Source organism: Herpailurus yagouaroundi, unplaced genomic scaffold, assembly GCF_014898765.1.
Source record: "Herpailurus yagouaroundi ecotype Mexico unplaced genomic scaffold, PumYag 140, whole genome shotgun sequence".
NCBI lineage: Eukaryota > Metazoa > Chordata > Mammalia > Carnivora > Felidae > Herpailurus > Herpailurus yagouaroundi.
The window spans coordinates 42,124,578-42,130,679 of record NW_024412395.1 but is presented as its reverse complement, the minus strand read 5'-3'; the positions used below and the strand labels follow the sequence as shown (position 1 = coordinate 42,130,679).

Sequence of the window (6,102 nt, the reverse complement as noted above, 5' to 3'; positions counted from 1 at the left end):
CTATTCATCTGTAAACCTTTGCAAGGTTATTGTGTGAATTGCATAGATAATGAGCATTAAATTTGTTTTTTTGATTCAAAAGTATTTTGCCTGTTTTAGGCAAACATAAACAATCAAGAGCCCAATAATGATAGAGATAGTAGGGAGAAATTTATAGTCAAACAATGGTTGTTCACGTATATGTTGGAAGCAACTGCAATGCATATTGCATCGAGTATTTATTTATTTTTAAAGTTTATTCATTTATTTTGAGTGGAAGGGAGAAAAGGAGAGAGTGAGAGAGAATGTGGGGGGCCGGGCGGCAGAGAGAGAGGGAGAGAGAGAAAATCCCAACCAAGCTCCACACCATCGGTGCAGAGCCCGATGCAGGGCTCAAACCCACAAACTGCGAGATCATGACCTGAGCTGAAATCAAGCGTCCAAGGCTTAGCCAACTGAGCTACCCAGGTGCCTCTGCATTGATTATTTAAAAAAAATTTTTTTTTTCAACGTTTTTTTATTTTTGGGACAGAGAGAGACAGAGCATGAACGGGGGAGGGGCAGAGAGAGAGGGAGACACAGAATCGGAAACAGGCTCCAGGCTCTGAGCCATCAGCCCAGAGCCCGACGCGGGGCTCGAACTCACGGACCGCGAGATCGTGACCTGGCTGAAGTCGGACGCTCAACCGACTGCGCCACCCAGGCGCCCCTGCATTGAGTATTTAAATGAAATATTTAAATGAGTACTTAAAACTGTCTTCTTTGATCCAATAATTCCACATGAGAGTTTGTCATAAGAAACACAAAATTAACAATAATAATGAGGGGCATTCTCTTTGTGTAAAGATTTTTTTATAGCATTTCCTATCATGGAAAACAAGTGGAAACAACTTAAATTTTAACCAAATAAAGGAATGTTTAAGCACACCATTACAGTTTAGATGATGCTTAGATTAAATTCTTACAATGTTAAGTGAATAAAAATGGATTCAAAGTATATATTCTGTATGATCACATCATTATAACAAAAAACATAAGCATTAAAAAGGACCAGAAGGAAAAAGAACAAAATTTTCAACAGTAATGGCTAGAAGAAAGCCAGAAGGTGCTTTAGACAGAGGGATTATATGACCTTTTGACCATCTTTGCATTCCTTATACATAGATGACACTCAGGATATATTAAATGAATTTTTTTAATGTTACACCTTAGTCTTCATTAATTAACGCTCTGCTCAACTCACTTTCCAATTAATCAAAGCTTTGCCTTAATTAGCCCTGTAAAATAGTCTTGAAATATTTTTTTCCAGTGGTTTCTTCTTATTTTTCCATCCAGCTATCTGTAAGATCATAGATATTCATTCAGGAACTAGTCCAGTTGGCATTTGGTCAAATAGCAAAAGCTTGGATTTAGCCATTGAGTATCACAAGGCACAACATCAAAGGAATTTTCCAATGTTGCTCCCCACACACAGCCCAGCCCATGTCACTTGATCCTCAAGAATGCTGAGCAGAGCGGGGGAGTAGCAGGAGATGAATGCCCATGGCAGGAAAGCCAAAGTATACATTTTCACCAACAGAATGGGTACAAGCCAAACAAGCAATAGAGGGCACAGTTTAATGGCAGACAGCAGTTTTCAGAGAAAACTTGTCAGCGTATTACAGTGAATTACACATAAGGAGGGGAATACTTGGACATTTGGTTCTCTAACCTACTTGAAGCACATTTATTGCCTTCAGATAAATGCCAACTTGAGTGGTATTCTTTGCGATAATATTACGAAATACCATTTTGTATTTCTAGAGGCCTTTCTGTCTATGGTTTACTGTGAGCAGAGCACTACGCTTTGCACACAATGGAGTAGGTCCACCCAGGAAATAGAAGATAGTCAGCACTGGGACTACCCACAGAGGAAATGAATTTTGCAGAGAAAGAGTAATATCTCTATGGCAGAAATTAAGTCAGTTCTTGAATTCCAAATCGAAGTGTTTCCTCACATATGAGTTTACTAAGTGAGCAAAAGACTGAATGTGCACCTCAAATATGGGGAATTAAAAGCCCCTTGGATGCTCCATGGTATCATAGAAGGTTAGAAACGAAAAGCGGCTTAAAAGTCTTCTAATAATCCAGCACACGCAAGACACACATTCTTTATAGACAAGGAGACAGTTCAGAGACGTAGGGAATTTTTCTGAGCTCAAACACCAAGTAAGTGGTAGAGTCAGGATTCAGACCCGGGTCTTCTGGCTCTTGCAGCTCTTGCTTCCATCGTACTCAAATACCACATGGCTTGAAAGCCCCCAGACCTCCTCCAGGACTGTTGGTCAGATGCTCAAGAGGCAATGCTTTGGAAATTGCCCAATGGAAATTGCTTTGGAGTCAGACTGGAGTTTCAATCCTGTCACTCGTGTGTGACCTTGGACAAGTCAACAAATCTCTAAAGCAGGACCATACACCCACTCCACAGTGTGCTGGTAAGAATTAAGTGAGGTAATGCATCTCAAGTGCTTGAGCTGCACGCCACGGCAGCTCAATGGACAGCATCTCCCGTTACTATCACAGGACTTCCTTGAAGGCAGACCCAAAGCCCTACACTGTTGGCCTCAGCCTCAGAAGAAGAGCGTGGTCCAAACACTTCACCCTTCTTCTCAAAAGCTGTATGGATGTCTCGTCTCCGCTGTGCACGACTGGAACAAATCCAATCCAATCTGGATCATTTACTGTTTGGCACCATTTTTAATACTAATCTCATCAGTTTTTATTTTCTTTTTCTAGTTTATCCAAACAAGCCATTTTTAGAGGCTAGTGACTTTAAGCCAGAGCTGCCAATAAAATAGACTTAACTTGAAAACACCAGGATCCTTCTGAAGAAATGTAAATATAAACAACACACATGATACAGAAAAGTTTGATAAGAGTTTGATCATTGGCTTGGATGCCAGTTCAACTCTAAACTTGCCCACTACTATTTTGGGGCATTAAAATCTGCAAGCGTTTCCTGCCCCAGCCCTCCTGCCATCCATTAGGTTTGAATGTCCTTTATGGAACGAACTTGATCCCCCTGCCTTACTTTTGGTCTCTCTCCAGAGCAGCTAATGCGCTGGCATAGTTCTGCCATTTGTCAGCCAGAAGTCTGGTTACACATTTGCTCGTCAATCTAAACCTAACCTCTTCTCATACGAGCACTTGGGGTTTCATGTAAATCAACCAGACATTCTGTCATTCACCAGCAATATCTCTCCATAGTAGTCTACACCAATGTGCCTTCATGAAATATTTCACTATGTTTGTGGAAGAAATATTCAAATGAACGTGCTTTTTCAGGAATGGTGACACCAGAATGTTACAAATCTGTTCATTACCACAACAAGGATAAATGGTATTTCTGCCAAAGACTTGATAACGGGTGCAGTAATGCATCTCAGCACTTTCTGAAATTAAAGGTCTGCCCTGAGAGGTAAGTAGTATAATGCATGACTAACAAACGCAAACCCAAACTTGGGAGCTGAGTTTTCCTTGTCAGTGTAATTGATCCTTTCCGACAGCCTCTGCCTTAGGAAGTTCATAATGTTACTTCTCTTTGGATATTAACATCCAGGTGAGGCTGACCCCCATGGTTTGTAGGAGGGAAGATCCTCATTAATTTAGCATGCTTTATTGTGATTTTTCTTACATCTGAATTCACACATGCTTTTAACAACTCTTCTTCAAAAATCTGCTATGGTTGTAAGGACAGTATTTCATGGAATTATTAGTTCATCATTCAGGAAAATATTTAAAATTAAGTTGAATAGTCTCTTAAACAGCTTTTTAAGATATTGTTTCTGATTATAGTGATTGTCAGTTGTTGTTTTTTTTTTTTAAGTAGGCGATTTGACTCTAGCCTTCACTAGGTCTTTTGGCATTTTCAAAGCGTCACAAAGGAACTGAGGAACTGGGAATTTAAACAAGAAGAATCATTATCAGTTCTCATTGACACGTGCATGACATTGGGCCAGTTAACCTCAGTGTTACTAGATTGTAAAATGATGTTTTAAGGTAGACCTAATTCATGAAAACTATGGAAAAAATGAAGAGGGGAAGGCTTCCCATCGAGGATATTTACAAAGAGCTCATTTTATTCCTACAAGTGTCTGAAAATGCCTGGTATCATTACTATTCACTTCGAGCACTGGAAGTATTACTACCAGTGCTATAAAAAAAAAAAAATTCAATATCTGAAAGGTTATTCATCCAAAGAATGTGTCCTCTAAAATTAAAGACTCACAGAGTTCTATCATATGCACTCTCAAAATGCCTAAAATGGACAGGATACAGATTCTAGTCAGAGAGTAATGGTTTTCCTTGACTGTTTTGGATTCTGAACAGGCTCAGCAGATCATAATTAAAGTTTTTTAGCACCAGGTTTCAAATATAAAGTCACTTGGTCACAATGTAAAGATTAGTGTCTACCTAAGTAAAATTCTGCGCCTTAGGGAAATGCAGAAATGCTTTCCTCCTCAGCCTCCTCTACACTGCTGTTCCTTCTGAGGTAGCCTTTTTCCTCTATCTGACTTACTCCCTCTAGTGTTTTCTGGATGAAGTACATGAATTAAGGCTCAATTCACACACAAACAAAAAACGTTACTGCAATCTCTCAATATTTTCCCCAGTTACCATACACTAAAGCAAAGTTGCCACCAGATGTTTCGACATGAACACTAAGTGATTGCAAGAATTTTTTATCGAAGAGTCTCAAACTTAGATTCTTGTATTCCAACTTCAGCTCCCCAAAGTAAGCATTGACTTTAATCTGTTAGGCTTTAGATTCCTTCTCTGCCTTTGAAACCTTACATTCTAGTTCACTTTTACTGTGATAGGCAAAAGGGGAAAAGATTCTCTAATGAACTAAGGCATTCAAGAAGGCGTTTGACATGTTTTCCAAGGATAGAACTTACGTTTTGATTCTTCTAAGTTATCCAAGAGGTTCAAGGTATTTTGTCTCAAGAGAAAAGTGATTAATTTTTTTTTTAAATAGCCTTCTGGAAACACTGGCATATTTTCTACCACAGAAGCCCTCAGTCAAACCAGGAAGAGTAGCTTCTTGGGAAATGTATTGCTAATGGGCACTTTTTCTTTAACAGAGAAGAAAATACACTTCCAAAGCTGTCAGCTGCCGTTGCTGCTACTTTGGAAACCAGCCACAGCTGACTGTGAGAGCTAACTATAGGCCAAGGTCATCTGGGGATCTCCCAAGCCTGCTACAGCGATGGCACCCATACGTTGCTGGAGTGCATGGGCTTTGCCAGTCCAGCCAGTCTAGCCCAGAGAGCTATTCTGAGTCGGAATTTCCACAAGAAGGCCCTTGATTGCCCTTCATGCTGCTGACAGTTACTTTCATACTTAACCGTTCTGAACCATAATCTGCTTTACACACTGGCCTCTTTGCACCTTTACAATATCCTACCTGTTTTCAGACCCCCATGGGGGGTTCACAGGTATGTCAAAGTATAATATTAAAACTGACCTTTACTGATCTTTGTTTAACAACACAAAGCTCACCAGGGCTACATCAAATTACTTCAACCAAGTGCCTAAGCGGGAAACCCTCAGGCTTATTTAGCTTCCTTCTTCTCTACCGTCATCTACCAGCCTCTAATCTCTGCCAGGCCTTGTCCATTCAGATCCCTATAGATCTCTCCTCTTCCATGTCCACTGCCATTACATTTCATCCACTTTTGCCTAGATTGAAGTAATAACCTCCCAGCCAATCTCCTGCCTCCAATTCACCAACATTCCACCATCAGTTATATTTCAAAATTACATCAGAATGCATAACTCTTCTGTTTAAAACCCTTCCTTGGTTCCTCATCGGCTACAAGATAAATCCCAAACTCTCTAGACTGACATTTTCCAGACTACTTTTCCAGGCTCATCTCTTATCATTCCCTTCAGGCCATCTTTCTATCTCTCCCTTCATCATATCAATATACCCGCTCCCTCAAACCCTCCATGCTCGCCCATGTCTCCAGATCTGTCTAGCAATCTTATCTACCTAGTGATCTTCTATATTTCTTCCATCAAGATTCAGTTTGAGCATCATCCTTTTGATGGGGATTTCCCTGACACTCTTCCAAAACTTGC

The 6,102-nt window shown here is 40.2% G+C and overlaps 1 protein-coding gene across 8 annotated transcripts in view; it reads left to right on the top strand.

Moving 5' to 3' along the window:
* Positions 1-3,159: 3,159 nt before the first annotated feature.
* Positions 3,160-6,102, top strand: part of ITGB6 (integrin subunit beta 6) — a 132,349-nt gene continuing 129,406 nt past the window's right edge. For 6 of the 8 annotated variants that reach the window (XM_040475162.1, XM_040475159.1, XM_040475160.1 and 3 more), the window contains exon 1: positions 3,163-3,436. The gene's annotated coding sequence lies outside the window, so the exon portion shown is untranslated. Of the gene's footprint in view, positions 3,437-6,102 lie in introns of all 8 variants that reach the window. The other 2 variants (XM_040475164.1, XM_040475163.1) reach the window with 1 other exon arrangement.